The sequence below is a fragment of the Lissotriton helveticus genome, chromosome 1_1 (assembly GCF_964261635.1).
Source record: "Lissotriton helveticus chromosome 1_1, aLisHel1.1, whole genome shotgun sequence".
NCBI classification, from domain to species: Eukaryota; Metazoa; Chordata; class Amphibia; order Caudata; family Salamandridae; genus Lissotriton; species Lissotriton helveticus.
Window position 1 is genome coordinate 1,085,528,356 of NC_136057.1, and position 15,992 is coordinate 1,085,544,347.

General features: G+C 45.8%; 1 protein-coding gene across 2 annotated transcripts in view; it reads left to right on the top strand.

The window, feature by feature from the left end:
• The first annotated feature begins 4,364 nt into the window (after positions 1-4,364).
• CAPS2 (calcyphosine 2) overlaps positions 4,365-15,992 on the top strand; it is an 887,654-nt gene continuing 876,026 nt past the window's right edge. The window contains exon 1 of one of the 2 annotated variants that reach the window (XM_078678143.1): positions 4,365-4,613. The gene's annotated coding sequence lies outside the window, so the exon portion shown is untranslated. The remainder of the gene's footprint in view (positions 4,614-15,992) is intronic. The other variant, XM_078678133.1, reaches the window with a different exon arrangement.

The window sequence follows — 15,992 nt, forward strand, 5'->3', positions numbered from 1 at the left end:
ATCGAAATAATGCAGCATTATAACGAGAAAAAACATGAACAAGAAGCAGGAGCAATATGAAGAAATCACAAACTGCAGCTCATCCAGGGCCGGAAGGGGAAGGTCCAGAGGAATCCATAATGACAGTCTTATGTGCATTAATGAAACTCTGCAGTCGGATTGGGTCCTCGTCGGTAATAGTCTTGTTATTGTATGTGACTTTGAAAAAACATGGGTGGTATAGCCCATGGAGCGAAGATCCTCTCTCATGCCTACGAAGGCCTTTCGGCGATTAGCAGTCGCTTTGGCATAGTCCTGAGCAAAGAACAAGGAGGAGCCAGACCATGCCAGTTTTGGAGAGGCCTTGGCAGCTGATAGAACCTTGGGGAGATCAGTAAACTCCAAGAAGTAGAGAATGACACCTCTTGGGCGTTGTGAAGAGGAGGAAGAGGCAGGCGGACGACCTAGTCGGTGGGCACGTTGGATGTTGAGAACCGTACCATCTGGGAACCGGAGCAGTTTAGAAGGCAAGCGGGTCTGACCCCTCAAGGTCCTCCGCCAAACCATAAATGCGAAGGTTGTTCCGCCTGTTCCTATTTTCCAACTCCTCCACCTGCTTCTGAAGTGTGCACACCTGTGAGTTGAGATGGGAAACCATGGAGCAAGTTTCCTGAAGTGAAGCAACAGAATGTTCAACAGAGGAGACTCGTGTATCAATTTGCGACCAGTTGTCAGAGAGGACTTGAAGTTTAGCATTAGTTTCCTCCATAAAGGGACGTAAGGAGCTGATCTCCTCCAGAAAAGATCTTATCTCCTCCAACAAAAGTTCCATTGAGACAGGCGCAGACTGTTTGAGTGGCGAGGGAGGATCTTTCTTCAATCTTTTGACAGTAGTTTTCCCCAGAGCAGGTTGAGATGACTCCATGGTTGTGTCCGAGCCAGAAGACACGTGAGGGTCTTCCAATTTAGAGAAGGCAGAGAATACTTTAGAATTTTTCACAAAGGCAACCTTTGTCGTTGAGGAAGGTAGGCGTGACATAGACTTGAGCCTTCCCATGGGAAGATAAACTAAAGAGTGCAACAGTCATACAGCTTGCGCTATCTTGCAGTAAGGCGAGAAGTGTCACAAGGAAATGCGTATGAAATATAAGGAGGTCCTTTGGAGTAGGAAAGAAACCACTATTGCCAGAAGTGGAAGTCACTCGTGAAAAGAACCAAACACATGGCGTGGCAGGCAACTAGCAGGAGGATAGCTATATCAAAAACATGAAGAAAAAAAAATGACTGCAAACAGAGGCAGGTCATTCCGCGAGAGCTAGGGAGCCAACGTTAAACAAATTTGAGAGCTGAATAAAGCACATAGCCCTGAGACTAATTTATATGCTGTGCGTCAGTCAGTTGAAGCATATAGAAGCTTAGCCATTATGAGCATTTGAGATAAGGGCGTGCTATCGTGCTAAATGACGAAGTCGTATTCACCCCGTCAAGAGCAAGGACAAATGTATCACTGGGCGCTGACATAAGGAAAGATAAGGACAACTCAGAGCTGGCAGGTATGACAAGCAAGCTGTATCCAGCAAAAGGTAAGAATGGCAATTAGCCACATGCTGCAGTAGCCATACAGACGCCAAAAAGAGAGAATGATGTGGTAAAGAATTGTTATGTGGAGAAAGCAGGTTTCTCTTTCCTAAATCAGCAATAGATATGAGCTTATGCATCGTGTTCAAGAAAGTAGCGCATCGTTAGTCAGACGCTACAAAATGGTAGTCAGGAGCTGAGAGCAAGTGATGGTGCCTCACAACGTGTACCAGGCGGAGCAAAGGGGAATAATTCCTAAGATAATGGCATGTACCAAAGTCCTGAGGCAGAAAGTGGCCAGGCGTGAGGAGGGGTTCTGCTTTATAGTAAGCTCCGCTCGATGACAGAAAAGTCCGATTACGGCCGCATATCAAAATAGCGGCCGCAACCACGAAGATATCGTAGCCACTTACTTCAGTGGAATGTCCGGCTTCAAAGTACGCCAGGCCGCCGAGAACAGTTCAAAAGCGTCCCGCGTTGTTCCGGAATCCAGACATGCCCTCGCAGCAGGAAAAGACGGTGTTTCAGCGGTACGTCTCCTGAAGCTTCACCGGAGCTTCACTCGGGCGCCGCCATTACCGCTGGGCGCCAAGCCACGACCCCCTTTCTCTACTTTTAAGCAAGAGAAAGCATACATTATAGTTTAAGAACAGTTTGAAACCATCTGGTAAATGTCTTTCTTAAGAAACCTTAGTATTTTTTATAATGTTGAGATTCCTTTTCTAAGTATTTACCTTAAAATGTCAAAATAGCAGATACTAAAGACACAGAAAGTGCAGAAAAATTCCTGTGTGATTTGCCTTTATCTTACCGCTTAGGTTAGTGAACTGTGCCAAATACTTTGTCCCTCCATTCCTACATAATTGCAGTGACCCTGTCTTTAATGTAATGATTTTAATAGAATGCAAAACACGTCTAAGCTGTCACTAGAACAGCATTGTCATTAGATGATTAAAAGTGATGGTATGCAATTGCAAATATCAGCATGCACTGATAATTACTGAGTTGTAGTGCAAATCTGGATTAATGCTTTGGGGTTAGAGTGATGCACAAATATGAACATAAAGTAATAATTACTGAGCAATGGGATGTGTCTGACAACGGAGTAGGATACTCAGTGATGATGCAAGTGCGGCCATGCATCTAGCTAGGTCTTCGAAGTGGCAGTGCAAATCTGCGAAGTGTAAACATGAACAAACATAACAAAAGGTGGTAGAAATCTGAACATCCACTAAGGCTGACTGAGTGTTGGGATTAATCTGAACATGCATATTGGTGGTCATTTTTGTTTCTCGTATTGCGGCCATTCTTGGCACAGTGGGACACAAGCCTGATGTATTCCCTTTATTGGTATAACAGTAGTAATTTTGTATATATTGCATGCATTATGACAATGCCCTGGCAAAATGCTTGCACTTGTATAGTAATAGTTTACTTTCCATTTAGTAATACTAACACTACTACTGTCTGTAGCATTGGATTAGGAAGGTGGGCAGCGGGCATTGGGTGGTGGCCGGTGCCTAAGGGCCACCTGTGGGCCATTTTTTGTTAGGTGCTCTGTCAACCGGCCCAAAGATCCCTAATGTCTTCCCCCGCCAGGCCACTGTAATGTGGGGCCAGAATCATGGGAAAACAGGCTCTGAGGGGGTAATTTGCAGCAGTGTCGCTAGGCCAGAATTGTTCTGGCCACTCCAAACTTTAGTTTGGTCTCTGTTGGACCGATCCCGATGCCCAGGGATACAGGTATACTAGGTAAATCCCAATGAGATTTGCTATATAGGCCGACTGAGGCCCTGCGATATCCTGAGTGTTTCCAGAATAGTTACCTGGAACACTGACTTGGTTAAGGGATTGCTTATTCGTATTCTACAAGAAAGGTCACATTGGAGCTAGGCCACATTTACCTAGTATACCATTGAAGTGCGGAATTCTCAATATTTACTCTTTACTTCAAAGGAATGATACTCACGTACTGAGCCCTGACGAAGTTCTCGTCATGAGAACGAAACGCGTTGGCCGAAGGTAAAATCTCCAATTCTGTGAGAACTAACTGATTGAAAATAAAGACTCATTTGAAAAACTAAATATTGACTCCTTGGACTTCATCACCTGCGCACGCCCAACCCCTCAATTGCTTCTAGTTTTTATCAATGTTTCTGACTCCATGAGTTTTTAAATCCATAATTTATCAAACAGTTCTTCACAAATTAGCCCATTGAGACTACCCAGGTACTGTTTCATGAACGGGTGTGATCTGGGAATGTGGGCCACTTTTTGGGGGATGCCCAAGCCGAATTGTGATCCCTACATGACCCTGACTGTCTGAGACCACTACACTTAAGATTGGTATGACCTGGCTGCATCCATCATCCACTGACCCATTCATCCACCCATGCACTAACTTTGCTATTCATGCTCTCAGTCACTTCATTCACCCATGCACTCACTCAATCCACGCGTTAATTCCTTCGCACATTCACCTACTTACCCATCTTCACAATCACGCACAAAACTCGCAAATCAGTGAGGAGGCACTTCCCTTTCGTTAAGAAGAAAATGCGATCCATGTTAGTGTTGCCAATGCTTGTTTAATGTTTACGGTTGAACAGAATGCAAAGAACATTTATGCGTGCCTCGTCTTTTGTTCATTCTTGATTAACTTTTCACTTTTAAGGCAAATGCCATGATTCGATCATTACGACTCTTATACAAGTGTAGTAGTTTCTGTTTTCACTTTTCTGCTGTTTTCTTTTTAATATTTAAACGGGGTGGGCGTGTAGAGCGGTGACGACGGCAGGGACGTTTCTATTGCCTCCTCTCGCGCACAGACGCGGGGGTTCCTCCCCAGTGTTCTCGGCACAGAGGCAGGGCGGGAGCTCCAGCGGCTGCCGCTCAGCTGTTGCTGAAACCCTGGCAACAGGTGTTTCCTTCCGGTGCATCCACCTGATGCTGCTGCTGCTGTGCAGGGAGACGGGAGCCCTGCTCCTGTGTGTGTGCAGTGCCAGGACGTGGACCGGCGCCCTACGCTCCAGTACAACCCTTCTGCTTCTTATGAGGTACACATAGCCCCGGGAGGAGACAGGGAGGGAGTGTAATTTCGTGCTCTCCTGTTTAATTACAAACTGCCGTAGGTCACACACATGTCAAGTTTAAACAGTCCGGTAAGTGTGCGCCCTGGGGATTTCAAAGAGGGTGGAATTAGGGCGGTTTGCAAGGGGATGCTGTTATATGTCTGTGAAGGCTTAAGCTGAACGTTTTTTGAGGTCTAAAGCGATTTGCAGGCAATGTCATAAATTCAAGTCTCGGAAGTATTGTTACAGATTTGGAAAGTGAAGATGTTTGGAAGGAGGGTGACACTGCACAAAATATATCGTCAAAGTGGAGGGCAGAGGGGCCAGGCAGCGTCTAGTTTACCTTAGCAATTCATTCAGCCAGGGCACAAGTCCTACAAAAAGATGTGGCGGGGACTGACCAAGTCGGGCAGTATGCAAGTGACATCACGACGCATGCTATCAAAGCAAATGACGTCATGATGCGTGACATTCCACATGGCATCACAGGAAATGACCTCACTGGAAGTGATGCTCTGATAGGTGTATGTTGTAATAAATGCCAACTGAAAATGCAATAACTTTTTTTTTTAAATCTTCTCCTGCAAAACATAATCATGTGACATGCATGCAGATCACAGGTTTTTATTTTATGTAGATAGGTAAGTGGATTACTGCTTTGAACACAGAGATCCTTGTGTTACTTGCAGCTAATAAAATGTAATCCTTCTAGTAGACCACAGTGAGCTATGAAGCATATTTGACTCCTACACCTTGTAACCCTGACTGTCTCATATAACACATTTTGGACATCAATGTACACACTTACATTATTTTTTTGGATTGGATAATGTTTATGTTATGTAAAGCGCTCTAACACTCTGCATTGGGATGAGTAGCGCTATAAAAGGAATACAATAGCGCTATTTAATTTATTATTTGGGTAAATACTGAGACAGACCAACACATCTGACATTCTTACAGTCATACACTTTTTTTTTTTAAATATCTTTATTCGATTTTTTCCCCCCCCACATTTTTTCCTATTACAACCATCGCATTTTGAATGTTACATAGAGTTTTTCTTCCCATATACAGATTTGTTTTTTAGACGGTTAAACATATACATAGAATAGAAGCAAAATAAATAAAATGCATCATGTGTTACATACTTATCGCCTGTACAAATTTCACTAATAAAACAAGATAAGCAAAGAAAACATATTTTTTAACTCTTCCCACTCTTCCATTGATCAATGGGAAACCATATCCTACCCCCCAGGGCTCTTGCCTTTTTGCCTTTCCTGTCGTATATAGCCCTCTCTAAATTATAAGTAGAAAGTAACCTTGCCATCCAGATCTGAAACGACGGTGCTGACTTCTCTTTCCAAGCTTTAGCTACAATTATCCTAAATACTGCTGTCGCAATAAATAGAAATTCTGAATATATAATATTTGCTCCTACGCTTATACCCAACATTATCAATTCATCAGTAAGTTTGGTTTTAATTCCTAATGTCTTTTCCAGAAACTCCTCTATTGCCAGTTTTAAGGTGTATAATTGCGGGCATTGTGCAAACATGTGTGTGATGTCGGCTCCTGTTGCATTGCAACGCGGACATGTTATTCCCGTGGTTCCCCCCCATTGGGCGATTCTAGCAGGTGTATGATATAGTGAGTAGATTGTTTTATAATGTTGAGTTTGTAGTGTAGCTGAGCATAAAATGGAGCGGCCAAGGTCTAATGAGGTTTGCAAATCTTCCGGACGGGCTCTCACTTGTTCGCCCCATTTCTTACTATATCTTTCTCTGTCGTCTGTTTTAAGGGCCTGCAGCTCCGCATACAGCTGCCTAATTGAACACTTTAAGCTGCTTCCCATAAATTCCATTATCCTACAGCTTGTCATCCCTCCTGTACCCCCTAGTTTTGTGTGAAAGAAGCTCCGCACTTGTAAGTATTTAAAAAAGCTGTTCCCTGCTATTTTATATTTATACTGTATATCTTGAAACATTAGGAACCCTCCTCCTATGTCCATTAAGTCTCCCAGTTTCTTAATCCCTTTTTCGTCCCACTCTTTCATGACTGTGCCCCTGAAAATTTCTGATGGGAGATCCTGATTCAAATACAGCCTGAGATATCTGTTATATCTCCCAAGCCCCAATTTTTTCTTTACTGCTCTCCAGACTTTGTAAATTGCGCTCAGGGTCTTAAATCTTGTGTGTTTGAAGTAAGCATAGTCTACAGTTGTTACTAAGGCATTCTCTGCCGCCTTTCCCAAAAGTGCTTCATAAACATTGCCTGAGTGTGCTCTCTCCTCTTGTTGTAAACTTCCACCTAGTAGACCTTTAGAATATTGGAGTGCTGACGCCCAGTAGTATAATTTAAAATCGGGTGCACCCCAACCTCCCCTCTGTCGTGGTAGTGTCAAAAAGCGGTATGCCCTACGTGTCTTCCCCTGTGCCCAAATTAGTTTATTTATTGTTGATTCTATTCTGTTAAACCATATCGCTTCGAAGTATAGTGGAATTGCTCTAAACAAATATAAAAATTTAGGAAAGGTCACCATTTTGATATAATTAATTCGGCCCATAAGGGTCAAGTGTAAATTATTGACCCTCTCCATGTTACTTTTAACCTTTCCCAGCAGGGGTTCCATGTTTATCTCCACTAATTTCTCTAGCTCTGCAGTCACCCTAACCCCCAAATACCTTGCCTCCGGAGTTACTCTTGTGTCTGTAAATGCAGTGAATCTGTTCTGCACCACTTGTGTCTTTCCCCTATTTATTAGGTACCCGGAAACCTTGCCGAACTTCTTCGCCTCCTGTTCTATTTCTTTCAGTGATTCCTCTGGTGTTGGTGTTATGACAGCTACGTCATCTGCATATGCGAATAATTTATATTCTTTCTCATGCAGTATAACTGGAGTAATCCCCATGTTTTGCGTAAGTCTTCTTAAAAAGGGGTCCAGGTATATCGCAAACAGTAGGGGTGAGGCTGGGCATCCCTGCCTAGTCCCCCGTCTGATCTGTACCGTATTGGAATAGGACCTATTAATACGTATTCGAGCACTAGGCTGTTTGTAAAGTGCCTGGATTGCTGTTATGTATCCTCCACCTATACCAGCCCACTCCAAAGCCTTCCATAGGTATGCCCAGGAGACCCTGTCAAAAGCCTTCTCGGCATCCAGAAATATAGCCGCGACAGGGTCTCCTGAGGCCTCTGCAGCGTCTAAGATAGTAATTAGCTGCCTAGTGTGTTGGGTAGTTCCTTTCCCTGGTATGAAGCCATGTTGTGTTGAAGAAACCACTCTTTCTATTACCTTGCTCAATCTATTAGCCAGAGCTTTGGAAAATATTTTTGCATCAGCATTCAGCAATGTTATCGGCCTATAGGAGCCTGGTTCGGTAGGGGGTTTGTCTTTCTTCAGGATCACTATTATGTCCGCGCCCGCCCATGACTGAGGGACTATTCTGCCCCCCTGTGCCAAGCAACAGATTACCCAAATATCCTTAGCCAACACATCCCAAAATGTTTTATAGAATTCTACAGGAATTTGATCTTGACCTGATGCTTTCCCGGATGGTAAGCTGAATATCGCCTCTTTTATCTCCTGGACTGTTAATTGTGCATCTAGCTTGTCCCTTTCTTCAGAACTCAACCCCTCCTGTGAGCCTTGCCTAAGATATTCCCAGCTTTCTGCCTCTATGTAGTCGTTAATAGTATCTTGCTCATATAGCACCTCATAGAACCTTCTGAATACCTCCTGAATCTCCCCCCCTTTATTGACAATTGCCCCTGTAGAATCCTTAATTTCTTTTATCTCCCCTGCTGCTAATGTTTGCCTAGTTCTAACTGCGAGCAAGTGGCCGACCCTCTCATTGAATTCGTAACATTTCTCTTTTTTTGCTAAGTAGTTCCTTGCTGTTTTCTGTGCCAGGGACACCCCCGTTCCTGCCTTCTGTACTTCCATGGCCACCAAAATCTGATCAATGGGATCTTTCCTGCCTATTGCGTCCACTAATGCCCTTTCCAGACCCATCAGAGTTCTGATCTCCTCTTCCACCTTCTCTTTTTCCTGCTTGCGTCTTGCCAAAGTATAACTTAGTGTCTCTCCCCTCACCCCTGCTTTAAAGCTGTCCCACACCATACCTGCTGAGGCTGAATATCTATTCATGTCCCAAAATTGCGTTATCCATTCTTGCATTCTAGTAATATATTCCTCCTCCTTCAACAACCCTCTCTCAAACGTCCATGTTGAATTTACCCTTTCTGTTTTTTGGAGCACTGCTAAGCTTAGAACCAGTGGATTGTGGTCTGACACTATTCTGGGGAAACGTTCTATCTTAACTCTACCAACCAGTGAGCTAGAGATAAAAAAATAATCCAGCCTAGCTATTGTTTGATGAGGAGCTGAGTAAAAAGTGCTACCTGTACCTACAGGATTGAGTTCCGCCCATACGTCCACCAATGCATTATGTTGAGCCAGATTTTGTACAGCTTTGAGCACCTTCTTTTTCCTCCCTTGATGTCTGCCCCCCTTCACATTTATTAGGCCATTCAAGCCATTAATATTAAAATCCCCGCAGCAAATCACAGGCTCTGGCCACACTGCTAATTCATTATCAATAAATTCAAATAGATCAGGCTCGTCCTCGTTTGATCCATACAGAGAGGCCAGTGTGCATCTTCCTGCGGCGGTCTCTATATCTAACAATAACCATCTCCCATCATGATCTCCCTTTTTCTTTATGATTTTTGCGATACCTTTTCTAGCCAAGACTGCCACTCCCTTGTTTCTCCCCTCTTGTCCCGTATACGCCAGAACCTCGAATCCCATTTGATCCAACATAAATTTGTCCTTAACTGCCACATGTGTTTCCTGTAAGCATGTTATATCAATTCTCCAATATCGCAGCAATGCGGAGACCTTCTGTCTTTTCTCCTTATTATTTAAACCACAAACATTGATCGTCATTATCCTAAGTGCCATACATTAGATTTTGCTTTTACCAACACCTCTGTAACTAGCTTAAATTTAACAAAACAATTTCTTGCTGTTTCCTTATGAACTTTACAAATCTGCATCATATTATACCACCAACCTTCACCAGTGTCTTTCTCCCTACCCCACCCCCCCCCTTAACCCCCCTCCACCCCGAATACTGCCCCCCCCCCCTGTGACAGGCAAATAGGTCACTCCTGACCTATGCATGTCCGCTGAGCGAAGTAGCGTCGCGACCCCTCCCCTCCCTTCTTACCTACTGCTGTTCTTATCTGTCAGGCTTATAGATTTACCCAGCACTTATACATCCATTACATGTATTTTGTTCGCCCAGTGCCCCCTAGTGCCCCCTTTCCTCCCTGTCTATTTCCTTCTGGCTCCCCCTTGCTCTTTTAAATCTGTCAAAAATTCCCCTGCTTTTATTTCCGAAAAAAACATTCTTGTGCGACCTCCAGAGATAACCTTTAACTTTGCTGGGAACATTAGATAGGCCTCCGCCCCTTGCGTCTGAAATGCTGTAATCAATTGCCTGAGCCGCCACCGCCTCTCCACTGTTATATGGCAGAAGTCAGGTCTAGCAAAAAATGTTATTCCTTCGACTGTTTTTTTAGAGTCAGGCCTGGCTTTTTCCATTAGTTCTTGCCTTGCAAGGAAGTTACCAAAAAATACTAGCATGGCCCTTGGGAGAGCCCCTGAGCCCTCTTTATGATTTTTCCTTGCGAAGATAGGGAATCTATGAGCTCTCTGCACTTCTTGTTCCCAGTTCCATGGTACCTCCGGAAAAGCCCCCTTTAATAACTTGATAACGAAGCCTCTGGGGTCTTGCCCCTCCTTCCCTTCCTCTATTCCAAGGAGTCTGGCATTGTTGCGCCTCTGGCGGTTCTCCAAATCCTCCACCTTCCACTGTAAATCCTCCACCATTTTAGTCTGTTCCACTCTGGAAGTCTGCCAGTCAGTTACCTCATCCTCCAGTCTCCCAGTCCTTTCTTCAACCCCTATAACCCTCTCCTCCACTTCCTCAAACTTTTTATTTATTTTCCTGATTGACGCTTGAATTTTCTTAGTATCGTGCCTGGCCCTCCGACTTTCCGCCCTGGCCTCCATTTGCATCTGTTTTAGAGTGGTGAACATTATGTCCAGTTTCCCGCCATCATTTTGAATTTCTTGTACATCCTCCTTATAGGTGTTGGAGGTAGCGGAATAATCCCAAACGAGCTTCCTATGAGTGCCTTTATGTGAGCTCAGAGGGGATCCTGTCCTTCTGGATGTCATTTTGCGCCTTTTTTGCGTGTCTCTCCCCCTGGAACTATCACTATCCCCAGAACTTGCGCATGATCCTGCAGAACCCCTCTCTTCTTCACTGCTTGCCAGGGTTGATTCCGGATCCTCTGAATCCTCTGACTCCTCTGACTCCTCAGGGACTGAAAAGAACGCAGTGTCCTCACCCAGCGCTACATTATCTCTCTTTTGGGCATGTGCCTGCTCCTCTCGTATTTCTGCCTCCACTTCTATGAGGGCCTCAAGCATTTGCCCTGTGTTCGACATCCCTGCCCCTTGATCAGCCTCTCTCACCTCCTTTAGCGCGTCCCGGTCCCGGTCATCCTGCCTCTCCTGCGCCTGATTTTGCCCAGCGCTGTCTGCCTCAGTCGCTGCAGGATGTTCCGCGGGAAGCATGGGCTCTGCAGTTGCCGGTTGCTTGGCAACGCCGCCACTAGCGTCCACGAGGACGCTCAGACCAACTCCGGCAGGCAGCGTGACTGCAGTGCTTAGCGAGGTTGCCATGGCAGCTCCCGACGCCTCTGAGGGAGCCTTGGCGCTGAAGACCTCTGATACTGACGGCTGCCGGTACACGGTATCATGTTTCTTCTTTTCCGCTGTATCCCGCGTTGCTGGTATGTTGCTAACAGCTCGTGGGTCTTTGCTTTGACCGGCCGCCTTATCTTTATCTTTTTCACTAGCTTTTTCCATCTTGCGCATTTGCGCTTTCGTTAGCGCGGAGACTGTGGGGGTTGCTCTTCTGTTAATAGATGGCATTTTGGTTTTCGGGATAGTGCCCGTTCTTCCTGCTGCGAGTATGGGTGGCTGTTGCTGCTGTTTGTTTTTGCCGCGGGTCGCCATTTCCGCCATCTCTGCCACAGACATTTTCAGGAATTTGCTATATATTAGCTTTGCCTTCTCCACAATTCGTGTAAAGCCAGCAGCCCCGCCGTGAAGTAATCTCACATAAAAGCCTCCTGCTTGTTTAATCCAGGTACCGGGTTGCATACTGCTCGCATTCTGCTCTCATTCTGCTTGCTTTCACAGTTCCATTCAAGCCTGAATTCTGTGCTTAGGTCGGAGAGGGGTCTGAGTGCGACTTACTCCTACAGCGCCTCAGCGGCCATCTTGCCCCCCCTTACAGTCATACACTTATATACAAAGTAAAAAGCATGCATCTCTGAAGTACCTGTGAAGAGATAACAAGCTGTATGCTTTTGTTTTCTTGCTGGTGTGCATTTGCATTTGTGAGGTTCCAGGAGGCCTCCAGTCCCATACTCCATCAAAAGGAGGCCTGATGGCCTCTTAACTTCTGTCTTTATCGTTGTCCAGCTGGAGGTGAAAAAAAAGCCCCTCTGCTGCCCGCACATTGCTGATGGGAATCGAAAGCAGACAACGTGCAGGAGCTGAAGAACCGTGTCCCGGTGTCTCAAAATTACACCAGGACAAGTTCAACATATTTCTGTTGGGCCCAACTTCTTAGCAGGGGGGCCGGCGTCCACCCTGTAAAAATAGTGGGTGGACGCCCTGTACCTCTGACTTGTGCCATGAATTCAACTCTGAAAGCATCCATACATGTCACCATTCTCCTCTGCTCGCCCTTATTTGCACAGTACAATCCTCCTTGGGTTCATCTTCGCTCTTCCAGTAAATACGCATGGCCGTACCACAACATTCCTCGCCCTTTGACTTCAATCGGATCACCATTCCGAATATCTGAGGAGAATCTTGCAACATCAGTAGGCAATTCTGAGAGTTTTATACAGTAGCTGAACAGTTCAACAAGAGCAAATAAGCAATAGCGTTTGTTTATTTTTTTTTAGGTTTGACCTGATAGTGTTTTAGTCTGAGAAACATATTGTTACTAATTCCTTAAGATGAACATAAAGTTGACTTTGGCTCTGCCTTGTGTAGTGTTGGTCTCACTTCTCATGTTGTTGTTTACTGATGTAGCATTCCACAAGCGCTTTTATTGAAAGACTTGAGGGACACATTTACATCAGAAACGTACACTCGATAATCATTGCTGTTTGTCGTTTTCAGTTTTTTTGTTCCAATATGTAATCTATTTACAAAGCAGTCCTTGTTTTCCCCCCCCTAGCTGTTGGCAAAATCAGTAGAGCAGGCTTTACTATAATAAAAAGTATTTTTGCATGCAAAGAATGCAAATGGCATTTGCGAAAGCTGTGTTTACATTCATTGACACATTAAACCCAGACTTGTAGACTTTGCTAATGAAGGAATTTATTTGCATAATTATTTAAAATCTTTGCAAAATTACAGTACGATATCAAAATTAATGTATAAAAACGTATCTTACACCATTGTAATACATCTATCAAATCGTATATCAAAAAATAAAAAATAGTATTTGAACACCTGTCTTGGACCGTTTGTGAAATTGGGTTTTACCCTAAAATATGTGGGTTAAAATTATGTTGAGAAATGTCTGAGTCTCTTATATGATCTTGGCAAAGAAGGTCAACTTGGTGCGTTGCGGGTCTTGTGGGGCCCACATGGACCTTTTTCTGGAGTGGGAGCCTCGCCGATCTTCCCCTTCGGGAACAACAGGAGTCAGAACAGTTGCGACCGCACAATTTTCATCTGTGCTGTTTTCATTTGGCACCCATCGTGCCATGCTCATGAATGGACCAAATTTAGCCAGGTCCGAGGGCTCTGTGCAGGACTGGAGCAGGGCCACTGCGTCAATGCATTTTCTGAGCCCATTCCTTAAAATCATTGGTTTTACAATTTGCGGCGGTGTTGAAGTAGGGCAGGGCAGCAACATATTGGGTGTACCATTGATTCTGTACTGTAGTTGCACAGCCTGCATCTGGTTATATTACTCTGCGATTTCCAGCCCGAGTTCAGTTCCTTCATTGAGAGAGGCACTAGGCGCGCCCATTGGATTTCTCTCAAGCACTTCCTTTCTAAGGGGTTGTTAATGTATGGCTGAATTTTGTGTGACTCGTGCTTTCGTTACGCTGACCAACCCTCTGATGTCTTTGAGTCTGTCTATGTCTTCAATCCTTGATACCTGGGCGATTTGGTTATTTAACAGCCTCTTTACTGCTGGATAATTTAGTTCCTCTTCGTACCTGGACGCTGTGGTTAAGCCCAACTCAGCCACTGTCCCCAGACAGTACTTCTGCCATGGGTTCGGTCCCCCTTCAAATATGGTTCTCAATACCTCCTTAAGGGATCCTTTGTGGGCTTTTAGTGTCTTAAACCAGAATTTTACCAAGGTGCTCCTGCGTTCGTATTTGTGTTCTACAAGGCTAAACTTAAGCCGGATCAAGGCGTTTCGTGTGTATTTAGGGAGCCCGAAAAGCCTTTTATAACACTGTTAGAATTGGGGGGGTCTCTGGTTGGCGCAAGTATTCACTTGTGACAAGCAGGGACCCTCTCCTCTAAGTCAGGGCGAAGGATGACCCCTTAGAATTACCCTTGCTCACCCTCTAGGTGTGTGGCGTGAGCAGCCAAGGCTATTCTCCAGGCGTTTCTGAGTTAAGCATTTGTAATAGTAAAATGTACCAATCCCCCCACAAATGGACACCAGGCAGGTATTATATGTAAAAATACGTTCCTTTATGTAAAAATATATATATAAGCAGATCAGACTTATCACAAGACCAATATAACGATTTTTAAGTAAGCCACAAGTTTGTAAATAGGCAAGTTCTCTTTGTTACAGTTCAAATGTTTCTTCTTCAGTTCAATTCATTTAAAAACAGTTCTCCTTGTTCTTTAAAAATGCTCTGAGTCCCTGGAGGCCTCTCTGGGGCTCCTGGGACGCTTCCTCGGAGAAACCCTGGGCCTTTTCCGGAGGTGGGAGCTCTCAGCTGCAGTGAGGAGCAGGGAGGCGATGAGAGGAGCCTCGGAGAAAACCTGGGTCTTTTCCGGAGGTGGGGGCTCCTCGCGTATGGGGAAATAAAATGTGGCGGGCCCCGAGCCCGGTGAAGATCCTTGGGAGAGGTTTGAATTCCTTCCTTGGGGGGACGAGTTGTACACGGGCAGTGGACTCGTCTCTGGCAGTGTCTCCGGGTTTCCGTCTGCAGCAGGTGGGTGCACACAGGTGGGCGTGGCCCACGACCCCGGTACAGATGGTACAGGGGTCTCCCAACAGGGGGGCGGCGCGGCCTGCAAACTCCTCGGGTTGGCGAGCGGGGGCAGCAGGGCACGGTCCTTCGTGTGGGCTGCAGTCCCGGCGTAGGCCTTGAGGAAATTCCGGTGGGAGGGGCGAGAGCACTTCAGCGCGCTCCAGTGGCAGGCAGGGCAGAGGAGCAGGCAGCCTGACCCTGGGGCAGAGAGCGACTCCAAGGAGCGAGGCTCTCACGTGTGAAGGGCAGGCGAGCTCCCGAGTGCCACAGCCCTAGGAGGGGGCGATGAGGGGCGCAGTCTTACTCTGGCGGGAGGCACACACGGCTGGCAGATGGCCACGAGCGAAGACACAATGAACCCACTGGTCCTGGGGTTCAGTTCAGGGGGCAAGCTCAGTCAAGCCCTTGGAGAAAGTTTCTAGCACAAGTCAGCAAAGTCTTTTCAAAGTCTTTTTCTCTCCTTCCTCGGCAAGGCAAGCAGCAGGCCAGTCCTTCCAGCGTCGTCTTCTCCTTCTAGTTGGGCAGAGGTTCGTTGTGGGAAACAGGATTCTGATTTACAAGGAGCAGGGCTCCTACTTTTATACAGAGTTTTCTTTGTTCTCACAGGCCAGGGGGGCCTTTGCATAACTTCATTCAGTCTCTGAGCACTTGTTGGGTGTACTCTGGTTTCTGCTTTCAGTGTGAGGTGCAGGCACATCAGACGCTCCACAGGAGATGGAGCCAGCATTGTGTGGACAGGGGCAGCCAGGAGTACCTTGATGACAGTGCTTCGCCCTTCCTGGGCCAGGTGCCGGCTGAGTCATCAGTCGCTCCCCAGGGGGCGGAGCCAGCATTGTGGTGGCAGAGCACAGCCCTATTCAGAGTCCAGGGCCACTCCCACCTCCCACTAAGGTGTAATCCTTGCATTCACCACCTGTCATCCCCCAGCCCTGTCACTCACATATCCCAGACAGCCAGATACACATCCAAGCAGAGGCGGGCTGAAATGGTTAGGCAAGCAAATGCTAACTTTCTAAAAGTAGCATT